Raw genomic sequence first — 19594 nt, forward strand, 5'->3', positions numbered from 1 at the left:
ATCAGCACACATTTTCTACGGAGCGTCAGGCTTGATATGCCTCAAGCGTGCCATTATTGAATACACGAAATGCGATCGGAAGGTGTCGCCCACAAGCTCCGTGGATAGCTCGGTTGGTAGAGCGATGGACTGTAGGAGTTCTATTGGAGAAACAGATATCCATAGGTCGCTGGTTCGAATCCGGCTCGACGGACTTTTTAATGCCTGTCATGGCTTACTTTTTATCACCAGCACTGTTGAGAACTTCCTGCTCTTTTTTTGGTGGTATTGATAAGGACACATTTTTTACATAAACTCAGGCTTGATCTACCTCACGCGTGCGATAAATGAATGCACTAAACGTGATCGAAAGGTGTCGCCCATCAGCTCCGTCGATATCTCATTTGGGAGAGCGGTGGACTGTAGGAGTGCTAATATAGAAACAGCTATCCAAAGGTCGCTGATACGAATCCGGCTCGACGGACATTTAACAGCGAAGCTGTTTAAGCCAGCCGTAATTTGTGGTGCGTGCCAAGAATCTGCCGCGCCGTTGCCATGGCAACCTGGAGGAGAAGGCGAAGACAGGCGGTCTCCTCCTCGTCACCTCTCTGCCTTCCCAACCCCAACCTCTCTTCTCTCCGCGGCGCGCTCACCCAGGAGAAAAAAAAGGCGCAAGCTTGCACTAGGCCGCGCAAAGCTGAAGACACAGCAAATCTGGCCGATTGATATCGAGCGGCTAGCCTCCAACGTGTTTGGCGTCCGTAAGCAACGGCGTTCTTGGTACTGTGCCAACCTTTAGTTTTTTTTCTTTATTTCCATAACAACATATAACACGGAACCCAACATAAAAAATGCTAAAAGCGCCAACCAATAGCTTGTTGACGCGGAACGACTAAAAGGGCTTTAATGACACTAGGTCATTAAGTACGGGAAACCATGTTGGCTGTTCATCTTTTGATTGGTACACATCACGCATATAGGCAATACTTTCAATGAAGTTTTCCCTTACCGTTCTTACAACAGGTTCTGCATGTTTGAATGCCATTCTGGTTTTCCAGATACTATGCAGGCTTAATACCATGAACATGTCATATGGTACGCCCTCAGAATTGTTTACTGGAAGAAAATGAATCCCATATGGTGTGAGGGGCAAATCCTTTTTCAGCGTTCTCTGGAGAATGTCCCAATGAAATATAGAATCATAACAGTCCAGGAATATATGGATTACTGTTTCAGGCTTCCGGCATAAAAGGCAATCAGCTGACCATGGAACAAAAAAACCCTTTTCCTGCAGCCAAGGTTTGACTGGGAGCGTACCACTATGAAGTAGAAAAAAGAAAGTTTTCACAGACGGTCGAACCGGCATTCTTTTAACTCTTTTTAAAACGTCCTTACCCGCACTGACAAAAAACATGTTTCGATAAAGAGGCACTGGAAGCATGACGTCACGTAGATCTTTATACAATTGTTTCTTTGATACGAAGGTGAGATAATCTAATGAGAAACGTACTTTAAGAATTTTGAAAGCGCTTACAACTTCGCGTAGATACCCGCACAAACTACTTCCTGTAACCCCACACGAAGACACAATAAACTCAGGAATGGCGCTGTGCAATCTCACTTGAAGCACTGCACGCAAAAAAGGGTCGTGCTGGTCCCGCAAAAATATAAACCTTGAGACAATCTGCCTCAGAAAAAGATGGGCTAAGCCAAGCCCTCCCCTTTTCAGGTAGTGAAACAAGTTTAGTCGGCTCGTGCGCTCCCATGTTGAATTCCATACAAATACTGCAAGGATCCTGTGAAATTTTTGCACACTAGCTCGTGACATAGCGATCACCTGCAACACATACCAAATTCGTGCAACAAGGAACGTATTGGAAATCGTTGACCTAGTAAATATGGATAAATGTTTTCCTCCCCATTTGGTGGTTTTCGTGCGCACCCATTCAATCTCTTCTTTCCAATATTCTGAAGGATCATCATACCAGTTTAAAGGTGCTCCTAGATATTTTTGGGGCGAGACTGTCCACTGTAGGTTTTCAAAGACGTTGGGCTTCTCATCCCAGCTTCCATGCCAGAAACCTTTACACTTCTCCCAGTTAACAACGCTTCCAGACATTTTGCAAAACGTTCGAGCTTGTTGAACAGTTTCGCTAACACTTTCCTTGTCCCCACAAAAGACGGCAACATCATCTGCATACGAGAGAATTTTCACTTCACTCGTCATTAAGCGGAATCCCCTTATTTTGTCACTGTGTATCACTTTTAAGCAAAAAGGCTCCAAGTAAATTGCGAAGAGAAGTGACGAAGCCGGGCATCCTTGCTTTATACTTCTACAAATTTTAATTTCCCCAGAGAGCTGTTTGTTTACTATCAAGTTCGTGCTACACTCTTCATAACATAGTTTCAATCCTTCTAGTATAATGTTGCCAACATTCACATGCTCTAGAATAGAGAAAAGCACACTGTGTACAACACGATCGAAAGCCTTCTCCAAGTCAAGTTGCATCATTGCCACTCTGCCTTCCCATGCATCGCAACACTCAAGAATACTTCTTGCCACATGTATATTATTCAGTATCGACCGGCCTCTTATGCCACATGCTTGATGTGGGCCTACTATTGATGTCATCACTGACTGCAACCTTCTTGCTAACACTTTCATAAATATTTTGTAGTCGACATTTAACAAACTTATGGGGCGGTACGATCTTACTGAGAGAAGCTTTAAAGGGTCGTTGGTTTTCGGAATCAGGACGGTATGGGTTTTCCGGAAAGATGGTGGCATATATTTTACTTCATAAGCCTCCGCTAGAACATGGAGTAAAACGACTGCTAGTTCATGCTTAAATACCTTATAGAAAGCCGCGCCTAGGCCATCAGGTCCTGGCGCTTTTCCAGGTTTCAATTCATCAATTGCTCTTTCGATGTCACTGAAGGTAATGGGTTCCTCAAGAACGGTTTTTACGTCCTCATCTAGCCTCGGCATTAAAGGCAGATATTCCATGTCAAAACCAGCTTCCACTAGTCCTTTGCAGCTCATCAACTCTCGGTAGTGTTCGGTGAAGGCACGCTGTATTGTATCACTATCGCTACTACGTACGTCACCATATTCAATTTCTTTTATTTCATTTTGTGACGCGTATCTTTTCTCTTCGGTCAAAGCCCTTCTTGTGGGCGTTTCCCCCAGCCACAAATGCTCTGCGCGTGCACGTATGACTGACACTTTATATCTCTCGGCATCAAGGATTTCAAGCTCATTTTTAACGTTCCTTATCTCATTTGACAACTCGCCTGGCTGTGCGCATTTTATCGACAACATTTTGTTCAGCTTACTTCGGAGTTCATTTTCCTTTCTTTTTTCATTATAGCGTAATATAGAGGCCCTTTCAATGGCTGTTGTTTTAAAGTCCTGTTTAAATTCTTCCCACATCGTTATGAACCCTCCGGATTCACAAGCAAGCATCTCTCGTAAACGAACGTTTACAAACTCGAGAAAGGTTGCATCGTCCAGAAGCTTGACATTGAATTTCCATAAGTCCCAATTGAAAGATCGGTTTTCTTTTCTTTTGCCAAGGGAGAACATAACGAGACTATGGTCACTGAAAGATACGTGGCTCACATCATAGCCACTGCACAACGGAACCAGTCTCGCTGATACATATGCTCGATCTAATCGAGCGTGACTGCCCCTTTGGAAATGCGTAAACACAGTCTGCATTCCACCGCGAAACATAGCACCAACATCCTCTAATTCATGCTCTTGGACTGCTGCGAGCAAAAAAAGCGCACTGTGATCACGAACTAGCGAGTAGCTATTGCGGTCTTCAGTAAAACAAACACAGTTGAAATCTCCCAGCAAGATGACATAGCGCTCAGATTTCATATACACTTCTAGATTTTCAAAGAAGTCGCGGCGTTCTCTTTCATTATTTGGGGCGTATATGCAAATTGCCCGCCATTCAGCATCCCAGAGCGAAAAATCACACACGATCATTCGACCTTCATGACATACAAATACAGATTGCACAACAATTTCTAAAGATTTCCGCAATAGCAAAACGCAGCCACCGGAATTACCGACAGCGTGAGAAACGCAAGCATTGTATCGAGCTCTAAATGGTTCGAGCATTCGATCCGTTCGTTCTTCACTTTCAATTTTTGTTTCCTGTAGAGCGACTATGTCCAAATCATTGTCGTGCAATAACCGGCTGACCTGGTACTGCCGCCTTCTGGCCCCGAGGCCTCGGACATTAAGCGTACCAATGCGTAGTGCTATTTTTGATTTTGAATCCATCCTTGTTTTGTTGTTTATTCCGAAAGAGAGAACTGGGCCTCTAGGTTAACTAAATCCTTGCATTTTGCCGATTCGCGGTAGTGCGAGAACCTTTCATAATAACAAAAAACAAAGACGGCCACACTTTACCAATGTAGAGAGTCCGTCCCTCACCTTGCACAACAGCATTGCTCGACGACGCCCTCGTTATTACGGGGGCGCCTTCGTTACCGTCGGATGGGAATCCGGCGGAACGTTAGGCTTTGGTTTAAAGGATGAACGGCGGTACGGAATGTCTTTTCTGGGTGGCTCCTGCACCTTCTCACTAGAACCGTCGTCGCCGTCGGAGACTTGCCCGTGGGGCCGCTTCGCAGATGAGCTGCTTGCGACGTCCATGTCTTCTTCGTCATTACCCGGTGAGGGCGGAGCGGTGTCAGGGGCGTCTTTGCCCACGCACGTTGGGGTGGCCGTTTCCTGCTGTACACATGGCACATCACCATTTTCACTTTGAACACTTTTCACATTCTCTCCTTCGGAAGTTTCAACTGCTGGAGATATAGGCTCGCTGACCTTGTCTCCCTCTGCCTCCGCCGCGTCCACCTCGTCCATGATGTGCTCTGCGGGGTCCTCCCGGCTCCTTTGGCTGGCCACGCTCGCGTAGGTCTTAGCGCACTGGCTATCATCATGTCCGAAGCGCCGACACAGCTTGCACCTTGGGACGCGGCAATCTCGGCGAATATGCCCTGTTCGCTGGCACCGCAGACAAAGCGGCGGCCTTCCAGGTACAACAACAAGGGCCATAATGCCAGACACTCGTAGCTGGTGTGGCAGGTCGTCCAAAGTAAGGCCAGCCTTTAGTTGCAGACTAACCGTCCGTGTTGAAGAGCCTTTATCGCCGAGTCCTGGTACACGCCAATGCTCTCTGCAAACATCCGTCACCTTCCCATACGGTGCGAGAGCGGTGCGCACGTCTTCATCAGGCATGTGGTAAAGCAGCCAATAAAGCCTTAGGCGCACAGTATGGGTGCTCGGATCTATCACGAGGCAGCGGTGATTCTTGACAGTCAGGTCGGTGACTGCGAGCAACTTTTTCATTCCTTCCGCATTCTTGAAGGTCACCGCCCATACGTGATTCATCTGAAACGTCCCCAAGGCAACCACCTCGGGAAGCAATTCCAGACGATTCAAAGTGTCTCGGAAGTCCTCAGCTCGAAAAGGCCTGGCTTTCACGCTGCCGTGAAGGAATAAAGTATTTAAAACAGAAGAACCTGATGGCAGTTGAGGCAAAATAATGTCATATTCTTTAGACTCCTGGGCATCTGTCCTGTTTCCGCGGCCCTGTTGGGCCGCATTCGCTGCTCCAAAGGAGCTCGACATTACACGACCGTACACTACGGTGGCCGGAAGTGGAATCTGCCAACCTTTAGTGCCTGCGTTTGTGGCATGCAAGGAACGCGGTCGCTCGTAGGCGCCGACGCGTCCAGCGCTAGTCAGACGAAATGTCGCAAATAGGAAGGTACTACCGAAAATGATCGCCCGAGAATACGTTCCTAAATGCGTAGTTAAGTAAAACCAATACCTAGCAGTAGCAGCCAGTAAGCTTCGCTGTGCGTAAGCTTTGCGCGACCGAGTGCAATCTTTCGTGATTTTTTTTCTAGTCATGGCTTACTTTTTATCACCAACACTGTTGATTACTTTCCGCTCTTTTTTTGGGTGGTATTGATCAGGACACATTTTCTACGGAGCGTCAGGCTTGATATGCCTCTAGCGTGCCATTATTGAATGCACTAAATGTGACCCGAAAGTCTCGCCCATCAGCTCCGTCGATAGCTCAGTTGGTAGAGCGGTGGACTGTAGGAGTGCCATTGGATAAACAGACATCCATAGGTCGCTGGTTCGAATCCGGCTCGACGGACTTTTTATTGCGTGTCACGGCTTACATTTTATCACCAGCACTGTTGATAACTTCCCGCTCTTCTTTTCGTGGGGGGGGGGGTATTGATAAGGACATAATTTTTACGTAACGTCAGCCTTGATCTACCTCAAGCGTGCGATCAATGAATGCACTAAATGCGATCAGCAGGTGTCGCCCATCAGCTCCGTCGATATCTCAGTTGGTAGAGCGGTGGACTGTGGGGGTGCAATTGGAGAAAAAGTTATTCATAGGTCGCTGATTCGAATCCGGCTTGACGGACTTTTAAGAGCGAAGCTGTTTAAGCCAGCCGTAATTTGTGGTGCATGCCAAGAATCTGCCGCGCCGTAGCCATGGCAACCTGGAAGAGAAGGCGAAGACACGCGGTCTCCTCCTCGCCAGCTCCCTGCCTTCCCGACCCCCGCCTCTCTTCTCTCCGCGCGGGCTGAGCCAGGACAGAAAAAAGGAGCAAACTTGCACTACGCCGCCCAAAGCTGAAGACACAGCAAATCTGGCCGATTGATATCGAGCGGCTAGCCTCCAACGTGTTCAGCGTCGGTAAGCAGCGGCGTTCTTGGTACTGTGCCAACCTTTATTGCCTGCGTTTGTGGCATGCCAGGAACCTGTCGCTCGTAGGCGCCGACGCGTCCAGCGCTAGTCAGACGAAATGTCGCAAATAGGAAGGTACTACCGAAAATGATCGCCCGAGAATATCTTCCTAAATGCGTAGTTAAGTTAAACCAAGACCTAGCAGTAGCAGCCAGTAAGCTTCGCTGTGCGTAAACTTTGCGCGAAAGAGTGCAAACTTGCGTGAATTTTTATTTCTAGTCATGGCTTACTTTTTATCACCAGCACTGTTGATTACTTTTCGCTCTTTTTTTGGGTGGTATTGATCAGCACACATTTTCTACGGAGCGTCAGGCTTGATATGCCTCAAGCGTGCCATTATTGAATGCACTAAATGTGATCCGAAAGTGTCGCCCATCAGCTCCGTCGATAGCTCAGTTGGTAGAGCGGTGGACTGTAGGAGTGCTATTTGAGAAACAGATATCCATAGGTCGCTGGTTCGAATCCGGCTCGACGGACTTTTTATTGCCTGTCATGGCTTACTTTTTATCACCAGCACTGTTGACAACTTCCCGCTCTTTTTTTGGGTGGTATTGATAAGCACACATTTTTTACATAAAGTCAAGCTTGATCTACCTCACGCGTGCGATAAATGAATGCACTAAACGTGATCGAAAGGTGTCGCCCATCAGCTCCGTCGATATCTCATTTGGGAGAGCGGTGGACTGTAGGAGTGATAATATAGAAACAGCTATCCATAGGTCGCTGATACGAATCCGGCTCGACGGACGTTTAACAGCGAAGCTGTTTAAGCCAGCCGTAATTTGTGGTGCGTGCCTAGAAACTGCCGCGCCGTAGCCATGACAACCCGGAGGAGGAGGCGGAGACACGCAGTCTCCTCCTCGCCAGCTCCCTGCCTTCCCGACCCCCGCCTCTCTTCTCTCCGCGCGGGCTGAGCCAGGAGAAAAAGAAAAGCGAAAGCTTGCACTAGGCCGAGCAAAGCTGAAGACACAGCAAATCTGGCCGATTGATATAGAGCGGCTAGCCTCCAACCTGTTCGGCGACGATAAGCAGCGGCGTTCGTGGTACTGTGCCAACCTTTATCGTCTGCATTTGTGGCATGCCAGGAACGCTGTCGCTCGTAGGCGCCGACGTGTCCAGCGCTAGTCAGACGAAATGTCGCAAATAGGAAGGTACTACCGAAAATGATCGCCCGAGAATACCTTCCTAAATGCGTAGTTAAGTTAAACCAAGACCTAGCAGTAGCAGCCAGTAAGCTTCGCTGTGCGTAATCTTTGCGCGAAAGAGTGCAAACTTGCGTGAATTTTCATTTCTAGTCATGACTTACTTTTTATCACCAGCACTGTTGATTACTTCCCGCTCTTTTTTTGGGTGCTATTGATCAGCACACATTTTCTACGGAGCGTCAGGCTTGATATGCCTCAAGCGTGCCATTATTGAATGCACTAAATGTGATCCGAAATTGTCGCCCATAATTTCCGTCGAAACCTCAGTTGGTAGAGCGGTGGACTGTAGGAGTGCTATTGGAGAAACAGATATCCATAGATCGCTAGTTCGAATCCGGCTCGACGGACTTTTTAATGCGTGTCATGGCTTACTTTTTATCACCAGCACTGTTGAGAACTTCCTGCTCTTTTTTTTTGGGTGGTATTGATAAGGACACATTTTTTACATAAACTCAGGCTTGATCTACCTCACGCGTGCGATAAATGAATGCACTAAACGTGATCGAAAGGTGTCGCCCATCAGCTCCGTCGATATCTCATTTGGGAGAGCGGTGGACTGTAGGAGTGCTAATATAGAAACAGCTATCCATAGGTCGCTGATACGAATCCGGCTCGACGGACATTTAACAGCGAAGCTGTTTATGCCAGCCGTAATTTGTGGTGCGTGCCAAGAATCTGCCGCGCCGTAGCCATGACAACCCGGAGGAGGAGGCGGAGACACGCAGTCTCCTCCTCGCCAGCTCCCTGCCTTCCCGACCCCCGCCTCTCTTCTCTCCGCGCGGGCTGAGCCAGGAGAAAAAGAAAAGCGAAAGCTTGCACTAGGCCGAGCAAAGCTGAAGACACAGCAAATCTGGCCGATTGATATAGAGCGGCTAGCCTCCAACCTGTTCGGCGACGATAAGCAGCGGCGTTCGTGGTACTGTGCCAACCTTTATCGTCTGCATTTGTGGCATGCCAGGAACGCTGTCGCTCGTAGGCGCCGACGTGTCCAGCGCTAGTCAGACGAAATGTCGCAAATAGGAAGGTACTACCGAAAATGATCGCCCGAGAATACCTTCCTAAATGCGTAGTTAAGTTAAACCAAGACCTAGCAGTAGCAGCCAGTAAGCTTCGCTGTGCGTAATCTTTGCGCGAAAGAGTGCAAACTTGCGTGAATTTTCATTTCTAGTCATGACTTACTTTTTATCATCAGCACTGTTGATTACTTCCCGCTCTTTTTTTGGGTGCTATTGATCAGCACACATTTTCTACGGAGCGTCAGGCTTGATATGCCTCAAGCGTGCCATTATTGAATGCACTAAATGTGATCCGAAATTGTCGCCCATAAGCTCCGTCGAAACCTCAGTTGGTAGAGCGGTGGACTGTAGGAGTGCTATTGGAGAAACAGATATCCATAGATCGCTAGTTCGAATCCGGCTCGACGGACTTTTTAATGCGTGTCATGGCTTACTTTTTATCACCAGCACTGTTGAGAACTTCCTCCTCTTTTTTTTGGGTGGTATTGATAAGGACACATTTTTTACATAAACTCAGGCTTGATCTACCTCACGCGTGCGATAAATGAATGCACTAAACGTGATCGAATAGTGTCGCCCATCAGCTCCGTCGATATCTCATTTGGGAGAGCGGTGGACTGTAGGAGTGCTAATATAGAAACAGCTATCCATAGGTCGCTTATACGAATCCGGCTCGACGGACATTTAACAGCGAAGCTGTTTATGCCAGCCGTAATTTGTGGTGCGTGCCAAGAATCTGCCGCGCCGTAGCCATGGCAACCTGGAGGAGAAGGCGAAGACAGGCGGTCTCCTCCTCGTCACCTCTCTGCCTTCCCAACCCCAACCTCTCTTCTCTCCGCGGCGCGCTCACCCAGGAGAAAAAAAAGGCGCAAGCTTGCACTAGGCCGCGCAAAGCTGAAGACACAGCAAATCTGGCCGATTGATATCGAGCGGCTAGCCTCCAACGTGTTCGGCGTCCGTAAGCAACGGCGTTCTTGGTACTGTGCCAACCTTTAGTGCCTGCGTTTGTGGCATGCAAGGAACGCTGTCGCTCGTAGGCGCCGACGCGTCCAGCGCTAGTCAGACGAAATGTCGCAAATAGGAAGGTACTACCGAAAATGATCGCCCGAGAATACGTTCCTAAATGCGTAGTTAAGTAAAACCAATACCTAGCAGTAGCAGCCAGTAAGCTTCGCTGTGCGTAAGCTTTGCGCGACCGAGTGCAATCTTTCGTGATTTTTTTTTTCTAGTCATGGCTTACTTTTTATCACCAACACAGTTGATTACTTTCCGCTCTTTTTTTTGGGTGGTATTGATCAGGACACATTTTCTACGGAGCGTCAGGCTTGATATGCCGCTAGCGTGCCATTATTGAATGCACTAAATGTGAGCCGAAAGTCTCGCCCATCAGCTCCGTCGGCAGCTCAGTTTGTAGAGCGGTGGACTGTAGGAGTGCTATTGGATAAACAGACATCCATAGGTCGCTGGTTCGAATCCGGCTCGACGGACTTTTTATTGCGTGTCACGGTTTACTTTTTATCACCAGCACTGTTGATAAATTCCCGCTCTTCTTTTCGTGGGGGGGGGGGGGGTATTGATAAGGACATATTTTGTACGTAACGTCAGCCTTGATCTACCTCAAGCGTGCGATAAATGAATGCACTAAATGCGATCAGCAGGTGTCGCCCATCAGCTCCGTCGATATCTCAGTTGGTAGAGCGGTGGACTGTGGGGGTGCTATAGGAGAAAAAGTTATCCATAGGTCGCTGATTCGAATCCGGCTTGACGGACTTTTAAGAGCGAAGCTGTTTAAGCCAGCCGTAATTTGTGGTGCGTGCCAAGAAGCTGCCGCGCCGTAGCCATGGCAACCTGGAAGAGAAGGCGAAGACACGCGGTCTCCTCCTCGCCAGCTCCCTGCCTTCCCGACCCCCGCCTCTCTTCTCTCCGCGCGGGCTGAGCCAGGACAGAAAAAAGGAGCAAACTTGCACTACGCCGCCCAAAGCTGAAGACACAGCAAATCTGGCCGATTGATATGGAGCGGTTAGCCTCCAACGTGTTCAGCGTCGGTAAGCAGCGGCGTTGTTGGTACTGTGCCAACCTTTATTGCCTGCGTTTGTGGCATGCCAGGAACCTGTCGCTCGTAGGCGCCGACGCGTCCAGCGCTAGTCAGACGAAATGTCGCAAATAGGAAGGTACTACCGAAAATGATCGCCCGAGAATATCTTCCTAAATGCGTAGTTAAGTTAAACCAAGACCTAGCAGTAGCAGCCAGTAAGCTTCGCTGTGCGTAAACTTTGCGCGAAAGAGTGCAAACTTGCGTGAATTTTTATTTCAAGTCATGGCTTACTTTTTATCACCAGCACTGTTGATTACTTTCCGCTCTTTTTTTTTTGGTGGTATTGATCAGCACACATTTTCTACGGAGCGTCAAGCTTGATATGCCTCAAGCGTGCCATTATTGAATGCACTAAATGTGATCCGAAAGTGTCGCCCATCAGCTCCGTCGATAGCTCAGTTGGTAGAGCGGTGGACTGTAGGAGTGCTATTGGAGAAACAGATATCCATAGGTCGCTGGTTCGAATCCGGCTCGACGGACTTTTTATTGCCTGTCATGGCTTACTTTTTATCACCAGCACTGTTGACAACTTCGCGCTCTTTTTTTGGGGGGTGGTATTGATAAGGACACATTTTTTACATAAAGTCAAGCTTAATCTACCTCACGCGTGCGATAAATGAATGCACTAAACGTGATCGAAAGGTGTCGCCCATCAGCTCCGTCGATATCTCAGTTGGTAGAGCGGTGGACTGTGGGAGTGCTGTTGGAGAAAAAGTTATCCATAGGTCGTTGATTCGAATCCGGCTTGACGGACTTTTAAGAGCGAAGCTGTTTAAGCCAGCCGTAATTTGTGGTGCGTGCCCAGAATCTGCCGCGCCGTAGCCATGACAACCCGGAGGAGGAGGCGGAGACACGCGGTCTCCTCCTCGCCAGCTCTCTGCCTTCCCAACCCCAACCTCTCTTCTCTCAGGGGCGCGCTCACTCAGGAGAAAAAAAAAGGTGCAAGCTTGCACTAGGCCGCCCAAAGCTGAAGACACAGCAAATCTGGCCGATTGATATCGAGCGGCTAGCCTCCAACGTGTTCAGCGTCGGTAAGCAGCGGCGTTCTTGGTACTGTGCCAAGCTTTACTGCCTGCGTTTGTGGCATGCCAGGAACGCTGTGGCTCGTAGGCGCCGACGCGTCCAGCGCTAGTCAGACAAAACTTCGCAAATAGGAAGGTACTACCGAAAATGATTGCCCGAGAATACCTTCCTAAATGCGTAATTAAGTTAAACCAAGACCTAGCAGTAGCAGCCAGTAAGCTTCGCTGTGCGTAAACTTTGCGCGAAAGAGTGCAAACTTGCGTGAATTTTTATTTCTAGTCATGGCTAACTTTTTATGACCAGCAGTCTTGATTACTTTCCGCTCTTTTTTTTGGGGTGGTATTGATCAGGACACATTTTCTACGGAGCGTCAGCCTTGATCTACCTCACGCGTGCGATAAATGAATGCACTAAACGTGATCGAAAGGTGTCGCCCATCAGCTCCGTCGATATCTCATTTGGGAGAGCGGTGGACTGTAGGAGTGATAATATAGAAACAGCTATCCATAGGTCGCTGATACGAATCCGGCTCGACGGACATTTAACAGCGAAGCTGTTTAAGCCAGCCGTAATTTGTGGTGCGTGCCTAGAAACTGCCGCGCCGTAGCCATGACAACCCGGAGGAGGAGGCGGAGACACGCACTCTCCTCCTCCCCAGCTCCCTGCCTTCCCGACCCCCGCCTCGCTTCTCTCCGCGCGGGCTGAGCCAAGAGAAAAAGAAAAGCGAAAGCTTGCACTAGGCCGAGCAAAGCTGAAGACACAGCAAATCTGGCCGATTGATATAGAGCGGCTAGCCTCCAACGTGTTCGGCGACGGTAAGCAGCGGCGTTCGTGGTACTGTGCCAATCTTTATCGCCTGCATTTGTGGCATGCCAGGAACGCTGTCGCTCGTAGGCGCCGACGCGTCCAGCGCTAGTCGGACGAAATGTCGCAAATAGGAAGGTACTACCGAAAATGATCGCCCGAGAATACGTTCTTAAATGCGTAGTTAAGTAAAACCAAGACCTAGCAGTAGCAGCCAGTAAGCTTCGCTGTGCTTAAGCTTTGCGCGACCGAGTGCAATCTTTCGTGATTTTTTTTTCTAGTCATGGCTTACTTTTTATCACCAACACTGTTGATTACTTTCCGCTCTTTTTGGGGGGTGGTATTGATCAGGACACGTTTTCTACGGAGCGTCAGGCTTGATATGCCTCTAGCGTTCCATTATTGAATGCACTAAATGTGATCCGAAAGTGTCGCCCATCAGCTCCGTCGATAGCCCAGTAGGTAGAGCGGTGGACTGTAGGAGTGCTATTGGAGAAACAGATATCCATAGGTCGCTGGTTCGAATCCGGCTCGACGGACTTTTTATTGCGTGTCATGGCTTACTTTTTATCACCAGCACTGTTGATAACTTCCCGCTCTTCTTTTCGTAGGGGGGGGGGGGGGTGGGGGGTATTCATAAGGACAAATTTTTAAAATAACGTCAGCCTTGATCTACCTCAAGCGTGCGATAAATGAATGCACTAAATGTGATCAGCCGGTGTCGCCCATCAGCTCCGTCGATATCTCAGTTGGTAGAGCGGTGGACTGTAGGAGTGCTATTGGAGAAACAGATATCCATAGGTCGCTGCTTCGAAGCCGGCTCTACGGACTTTTAGCAGCGAAGCTGTTTAAGCCAGCCGTAATTTGTGGTGCGTGCCAAGAAACTGCCGCGACGTAGCCATGACAACCCGGAGGAGGAGGCGGAGACACGCGGTCTCCTCCTCGCCAGCTCCCTGCCTCCCCGACCCCCGCCTCTCTTCTCTCCGCGCGGGCTGAGCCAGGAGAAAAAGAAAAGCGAAAGCTTGCACTAGGCCGAGCAAAGCTCAACACCCAGCAAAACTTTCCTATTGATATCGAGCGGCTAGCGTCCAACGTGTTCGGCGACGCTAAGCAGCCGCATTCTTGGCACTGTGCCAACCTTTACTGCCTGCGTTTGTTGCATGAAAAGGAGCGCTGTCGCTCGTAGGCGCCGACGCGTCCAGCGCTAGTCATGCGAAATGTCGATAAAGGGAAGATCCCTCCGAAAATGATCGCCCGACAAAACCTTCCTACATGCGTAGTTAAGTTAAACCAAGACCTAGCAGTAGCAGCCAGTAAGCTTTGCTGTGCGTAAACTTTGCGCGAAAGAGTGCAATCTTTCGTGACTTTTTTTCTAGTCATGGCTTACTTTTTATCACCAACACTGTTGATTACTTTCCGCTCTTTTTTTGGGGTGGTATTGATCAGGACACATTTTCTACAGAGCGTCAGGCTTGATATGCCTCTAGCGTTCCATTATTGAATCCATTAATGTGATCCGAAAGTGTCGCCCATCAGATCCGTCGATAGCTCAGTTGGTAGAGCGGTGGACTGTAGGACTGCTATTGGATAAACAGACATCCATAGGTCGCTGGTTCGAATCCGGCTCGACGGACTTTTTATTGCGTGTCATGGCTTACTTTTTATCACCAGCACTGTTGATAACTTCCCGCCCTTCTTTTCGCGGGGGGGTATTGATAAGGACATATTTTTTACGTAACGTCAGCCTTGTTCTACCTCAAGCGTGCGATAAATGAATGCACTAAATGCGATCAGCAGGTGTCGCCCATCAGCTCCGTCGATATCTCAGTTGGTAGAGCGGTGGACTGTGGGGGTGCTATTGGAGAAAAAGTTATCCATAGGTCGCTGATTCGAATCCGGCTTGACGGACTTTTAAGAGCGAAGCTGTTTAAGCCAGCCGTAATTTGTGGTGCGTGCCAAGAATCTGCCGCGCCGTAGCCATGGCAACCTGGAAGAGAAGGCGAAGACACGCGGTCTCCTCCTCGCCAGCTCCCTGCCTTCCCGACCCCCGCCTCTCTTCTCTCCGCGCGGGCTGAGCCAGGACAGAAAAAAGGAGCAAACTTGCACTACGCCGCCCAAAGCTGAAGACACAGCAAATCTGGCCGACTGATATCGAGCGGCTAGCCTCCAACGTGTTCAGCGTCGGTAAGCAGCGACGTTCTTGGTACTGTGCGAACCTTTATTGCCTGCGTTTGTAGCATGCCAGGAACCTGTCGCTCGTAGGCGCCGACGCGTCCAGCGCTAGTCAGACGAAATGTCGCAAATAGGAAGGTACTACCGAAAATAATCGCCCGAGAATATCTTCCTAAATGCGTAGTTAAGTTAAACCAAGACCTAGCAGTAGCAGCCAGTAAGCTTCGCTGTGCGTAAACTTTGCGCGAAAGAGTGCAAACTTGCGTGAATTTTTATTTCTAGTCATGGCTTACTTTTTATCACCAGCACTGTTGATTACTTTCCGCTCTTTTTTTGGGTGGTATTGATCAGCACACATTTTCTACGGAGCGTCAGGCTTGATATGCCTCAAGCGTGCCATTATTGAATGCACTAAATGTGATCCGAAAGTGTCGCCCATCAGCTCCGTCGATAGCTCAGTTGGTAGAGCGGTGGACTGTAGGAGTGCTATTGGAGAAACAGATATCCATAGGTCGCTGGTTCGAATCCGGCTCGACGGACATTTTATTGCCTGTCATGGCTAACTTTTTAGCACCAGCACTGTTGACAACTTCCCGCTCTTTTTTTGGGGTGGTATTGATAAGGACACATTTTTTTACATAAAGTCAAGCTTGATCTACCTCACGCGTGCGATAAATGAATGCACTAAACATGATCGAAAGGTGTCGCCCATCAGCTCCGTCGATATCTCATTTGGGAGAGCGGTGGACTGTAGGAGTGCTAATATAGAAACAGCTATCCATAGGTCGCTGATACGAATCCGGCTCGACGGACATTTAACAGCGAAGCTGTTTAAGCCAGCCGTAATTTGTGGTGCGTGCCAAGAATCTGCCGCGCCGTAGCCATGGCAACCTGGAAGAGAAGGCGAAGACACGCGGTCTCCTCCTCGCCAGCTCCCTGCCTTCCCGACCCCCGCCTCTCTTCTCTCCGCGCGGGCTGAGCCAGGACAGAAAAAAGGAGCAAACTTGCACTACGCCGCCCAAAGCTGAAGACACAGCAAATCTGGCCGATTGATATCGAGCGGCTAGCCTCCAACGTGTTCAGCGTCGGTAAGCAGCGGCGTTCTTGGTACTGTGCCAACCTTTATTGCCTGCGTTTGTGGCATGCCAGGAACCTGTCGCTCGTAGGCGCCGACGCGTCCAGCGCTAGTCAGACGAAATGTCGCAAATAGGAAGGTACTACCGAAAATGATCGCCCGAGAATATCTTCCTAAATGCGTAGTTAAGTTAAACCAAGACCTAGCAGTAGCAGCCAGTAAGCTTCGCTGTGCGTAAACTTTGCGCGAAAGAGTGCAAACTTGCGTGAATTTTTATTTCTAGTCATGGCTTACTTTTTATCACCAGCACTGTTGATTACTTTTCGCTCTTTTTTTGGGTGGTATTGATCAGCACACATTTTCTACGGAGCGTCAGGCTTGATATGCCTCAAGCGTGCCATTATTGAATGCACTAAATGTGATCCGAAAGTGTCGCCCATCAGCTCCGTCGATAGCTCAGTTGGTAGAGCGGTGGACTGTAGGAGTGCTATTTGAGAAACAGATATCCATAGGTCGCTGGTTCGAATCCGGCCCGACGGACTTTTTATTGCCTGTCATGGCTTACTTTTTATCACCAGCACTGTTGACAACTTCCCGCTCTTTTTTTTGGGTGGTATTGATAAGGACACATTTTTTACATAAAGTCAAGCTTGATCTACCTCACGCGTGCGATAAATGAATGCACTAAACTTGATCGAAAGGTGTCGCCCATCAGCTCCGTCGATAGCTCAGTTGGTAGAGCAGTGGACTGTAGGAGTGCTATTGGAGAAACAGATATCCATAGGTCGCTGGTTCGAATCCGGCTCGACGGACTTTTTATTGCCTGTCATGGCTTACTTTTTATCACCAGCACTGTTGAGAACTTCCTGCTCTTTTTTTGGGTGGTATTGATAAGGACACATTTTTTACATAAAGTCAGGCTTGATCTACCTCACGCGTGCGATAAATGAATGCACTAAACGTGATCGAAAGGTGTCGCCCATCAGCTCCGTCGATATCTCATTTGGGAGAGCGGTGGACTGTAGGAGTGATAATATAGAAACAGCTATCCATAGGTCGCTGGTTCGAATCCGGCTCGACGGACTTTTTAATGCCTGTCATGGCTTACTTTTTATCACCAGCACTGTTGAGAACTTCCTGCTCTTTTTTTTGGGGGGGGGGGTGGTATTGATAAGGACACATTTTTTACATAAACTCAGGCTTGATCTACCTCATGCGTGCGATAAATGAATGCACTAAACGTGATCGAAAGGTGTCGCCCATCAGCTCCGTCGATATCTCATTTGGGAGAGCGGTGGACTGTAGGAGTGCTAATATAGAAACAGCTATCCATAGGTCGCTGATACGAATCCGGTTCGACGGACATTTAACAGCGAAGCTGTTTAAGCCAGCCGTAATTTGTGGTGCGTGCCAAGAATCTGCCGCGCCGTAGCCATGGCAACCTGGAGGAGAAGGCGAAGACAGGCGGTCTCCTCCTCGTCACCTCTCTGCCTTCCCAACCCCAACCTCTCTTCTCTCTGCGGCGCGCTCACCCAGGAGAAAAAAAAAGGCGCAAGCTTGCACTAGGCCGCGCAAAGCTGAAGACACAGCAAATCTGGCCGATTGATATCGAGCGGCTAGCCTCCAACGTGTTCGGCGTCCGTAAGCAACGGCGTTCTTGGTACTGTGCCAACCTTTAGTGCCTGCGTTTGTGGCATGCAAGGAACGCTGTCGCTCGTAGGCGCCGACGCGTCCAGCGCTAGTCAGACGAAATGTCGCAAATAGGAAGGTACTACCGAAAATGATCGCCCGAGAATACGTTCCTAAATGCGTAGTTAAGTAAAACCAATACCTAGCAGTAGCAGCCAGTAAGCTTCGCTGTGCGTAAGCTTTGCGCGACCGAGTGCAATCTTTCGTGATTTTTTTTTCTAGTCATTGCTTACTTTTTATCACCAACACTGTTGATTACTTTCCGCCTATTTTTTTGGGTGGTATTGATCAGGACACATTTTCTACGGAGCGTCAGGCTTGATATGCCTCTAGCGTGCCATTATTGAATGCACTAAATGTGAGCCGAAAGTCTCGCCCATCAGCTCCGTCGATAGCTCAGTTTGTAGAGCGGTGGACTGTAGGAGGGCTATTGGATAAACAAACATCCATAGGTCGCTGGTTGGAATCCGGCTCGACGGACTTTTTATTGCGTGTCACGGTTTACTTTTTAGCACCAGCACTGTTGATAAATTCCCGCTCTTCTTTTCGTGGGGGGGGGGGGGGGTGGGTATTGATAAGGACATATTTTTTACGTAACGTCAGCCTTGATCTACCTCAAGCGTGCGATAAATGAATGCACTAAATGCGATCAGCAGGTGTCGCCCATCAGCTCCGTCGATATCTCAGTTGGTAGAGCGGTGGACTGAGGGGGTGCTATTGGAGAAAAAGTTATCCATAGGTCGCTGATTCGAATCCGGCTTGACGGACTTTTAAGAGCGAAGCTGTTTAAGCCAGCCGTAATTTGTGGTGCGTGCCAAGAATCTGCCGCGCCGTAGCCATGGCAACCTGGAAGAGAAGGCGAAGACACGCGGTCTCCTCCTCGCCAGCTCCCTGCCTTCCCGACCCCCGCCTCTCTTCTCTCCGCGCAGGCTGAGCCAGGACAGAAAAAAGGAGCAAACTTGCACTACGCCGCCCAAAGCTGAAGACACAGCAAATCTGGCCGATTGATATCGAGCGGTTAGCCTCCAACATGTTCAGCGTCGGTAAGCAGCGGCGCTCTTGGTACTGTGCCAACCTTTATTGCCTGCGTTTGTGGCATGCCAGGAACCTGTCGCTCGTAGGCGCCGACGCGTCCAGCGCTAGTCAGACGAAATGTCGCAAATAGGAAGGTACTACCGAAAATGATCGCCCGAGAATATCTTCCTAAATGCGTAGTTAAGTTAAAGCAAGACCTAGCAGTAGCAGCCAGTAAGCTTCGCTGTGCGTAAACTTTGCGCGAAAGAGTGCAAACTTGCGTGAATTTTTATTTCTAGTCATGGCTTACTTTTTATCACCAGCACTGTTGATTACTTTCCGCTCTTTTTTTTTTGGGTGGTATTGATCAGCACACATTTTCTACGGAGCGTCAGGCTTGATATGCCTCAAGCGTGCCATTATTGAATGCACTAAATGTGATCCGAAAGTGTCGCCCATCAGCTCCGTCGATAGCTCAGTTGGTAGAGCGGTGGACTGTAGGAGTGCTATTGGAGAAACAGATATCCATAGGTCGCTGGTTCGAATCCAGCTCGACGGACTTTTTATTGCCTGTCGTGGCTTACTTTTTATCACCAGCACTGTTGACAACTTCCCGCTCTTTTTTTGGGGGTGGTATTGATAAGGACACATTTTTTACATAAAGTCAAGCTTGATCTACCTCACGCGTGCGATAAATGAATGCACTAAACTTGATCGAAAGGTGT

At 48.9% G+C, this 19594-nt stretch overlaps 18 non-coding genes across 18 annotated transcripts; all 18 read left to right on the top strand.

The window, feature by feature from the left end:
- Positions 1-98: 98 nt before the first annotated feature.
- Positions 99-193, top strand: Trnay-gua (transfer RNA tyrosine (anticodon GUA)). The gene is made up of 2 exons: positions 99-135; positions 158-193. It is a non-coding gene; the product is annotated as a tRNA-Tyr (tRNA).
- Positions 194-6075: 5882 nt separating this feature from the next.
- On the top strand, positions 6076-6170 carry Trnay-gua (transfer RNA tyrosine (anticodon GUA)). Its single transcript has 2 exons — positions 6076-6112; positions 6135-6170. It is a non-coding gene; the product is annotated as a tRNA-Tyr (tRNA).
- A 184-nt stretch (positions 6171-6354) lies between these two features.
- On the top strand, positions 6355-6449 carry Trnah-gug (transfer RNA histidin (anticodon GUG)). Its single transcript has 2 exons — positions 6355-6391; positions 6414-6449. It is a non-coding gene; the product is annotated as a tRNA-His (tRNA).
- A 708-nt stretch (positions 6450-7157) lies between these two features.
- Trnay-gua (transfer RNA tyrosine (anticodon GUA)) lies at positions 7158-7252 on the top strand. The gene is made up of 2 exons: positions 7158-7194; positions 7217-7252. It is a non-coding gene; the product is annotated as a tRNA-Tyr (tRNA).
- A 3137-nt stretch (positions 7253-10389) lies between these two features.
- On the top strand, positions 10390-10484 carry Trnay-gua (transfer RNA tyrosine (anticodon GUA)). The gene is made up of 2 exons: positions 10390-10426; positions 10449-10484. It is a non-coding gene; the product is annotated as a tRNA-Tyr (tRNA).
- A 187-nt stretch (positions 10485-10671) lies between these two features.
- On the top strand, positions 10672-10766 carry Trnah-gug (transfer RNA histidin (anticodon GUG)). Its single transcript has 2 exons — positions 10672-10708; positions 10731-10766. It is a non-coding gene; the product is annotated as a tRNA-His (tRNA).
- Positions 10767-11476: 710 nt separating this feature from the next.
- On the top strand, positions 11477-11571 carry Trnay-gua (transfer RNA tyrosine (anticodon GUA)). Its single transcript has 2 exons — positions 11477-11513; positions 11536-11571. It is a non-coding gene; the product is annotated as a tRNA-Tyr (tRNA).
- A 179-nt stretch (positions 11572-11750) lies between these two features.
- Positions 11751-11845, top strand: Trnah-gug (transfer RNA histidin (anticodon GUG)). Its single transcript has 2 exons — positions 11751-11787; positions 11810-11845. It is a non-coding gene; the product is annotated as a tRNA-His (tRNA).
- A 1518-nt stretch (positions 11846-13363) lies between these two features.
- On the top strand, positions 13364-13458 carry Trnay-gua (transfer RNA tyrosine (anticodon GUA)). The gene is made up of 2 exons: positions 13364-13400; positions 13423-13458. It is a non-coding gene; the product is annotated as a tRNA-Tyr (tRNA).
- A 999-nt stretch (positions 13459-14457) lies between these two features.
- On the top strand, positions 14458-14552 carry Trnay-gua (transfer RNA tyrosine (anticodon GUA)). The gene is made up of 2 exons: positions 14458-14494; positions 14517-14552. It is a non-coding gene; the product is annotated as a tRNA-Tyr (tRNA).
- A 180-nt stretch (positions 14553-14732) lies between these two features.
- Trnah-gug (transfer RNA histidin (anticodon GUG)) lies at positions 14733-14827 on the top strand. The gene is made up of 2 exons: positions 14733-14769; positions 14792-14827. It is a non-coding gene; the product is annotated as a tRNA-His (tRNA).
- A 708-nt stretch (positions 14828-15535) lies between these two features.
- Positions 15536-15630, top strand: Trnay-gua (transfer RNA tyrosine (anticodon GUA)). The gene is made up of 2 exons: positions 15536-15572; positions 15595-15630. It is a non-coding gene; the product is annotated as a tRNA-Tyr (tRNA).
- A 981-nt stretch (positions 15631-16611) lies between these two features.
- Positions 16612-16706, top strand: Trnay-gua (transfer RNA tyrosine (anticodon GUA)). Its single transcript has 2 exons — positions 16612-16648; positions 16671-16706. It is a non-coding gene; the product is annotated as a tRNA-Tyr (tRNA).
- Positions 16707-16883: 177 nt separating this feature from the next.
- Trnay-gua (transfer RNA tyrosine (anticodon GUA)) lies at positions 16884-16978 on the top strand. The gene is made up of 2 exons: positions 16884-16920; positions 16943-16978. It is a non-coding gene; the product is annotated as a tRNA-Tyr (tRNA).
- A 176-nt stretch (positions 16979-17154) lies between these two features.
- Positions 17155-17249, top strand: Trnay-gua (transfer RNA tyrosine (anticodon GUA)). The gene is made up of 2 exons: positions 17155-17191; positions 17214-17249. It is a non-coding gene; the product is annotated as a tRNA-Tyr (tRNA).
- A 991-nt stretch (positions 17250-18240) lies between these two features.
- Positions 18241-18335, top strand: Trnay-gua (transfer RNA tyrosine (anticodon GUA)). Its single transcript has 2 exons — positions 18241-18277; positions 18300-18335. It is a non-coding gene; the product is annotated as a tRNA-Tyr (tRNA).
- A 192-nt stretch (positions 18336-18527) lies between these two features.
- On the top strand, positions 18528-18622 carry Trnal-gag (transfer RNA leucine (anticodon GAG)). Its single transcript has 2 exons — positions 18528-18564; positions 18587-18622. It is a non-coding gene; the product is annotated as a tRNA-Leu (tRNA).
- A 711-nt stretch (positions 18623-19333) lies between these two features.
- On the top strand, positions 19334-19428 carry Trnay-gua (transfer RNA tyrosine (anticodon GUA)). Its single transcript has 2 exons — positions 19334-19370; positions 19393-19428. It is a non-coding gene; the product is annotated as a tRNA-Tyr (tRNA).
- Positions 19429-19594: the final 166 nt, after the last annotated feature.

Source organism: Dermacentor silvarum, chromosome 1, assembly GCF_013339745.2.
Source record: "Dermacentor silvarum isolate Dsil-2018 chromosome 1, BIME_Dsil_1.4, whole genome shotgun sequence".
NCBI classification, from domain to species: domain Eukaryota; kingdom Metazoa; phylum Arthropoda; class Arachnida; order Ixodida; family Ixodidae; genus Dermacentor; species Dermacentor silvarum.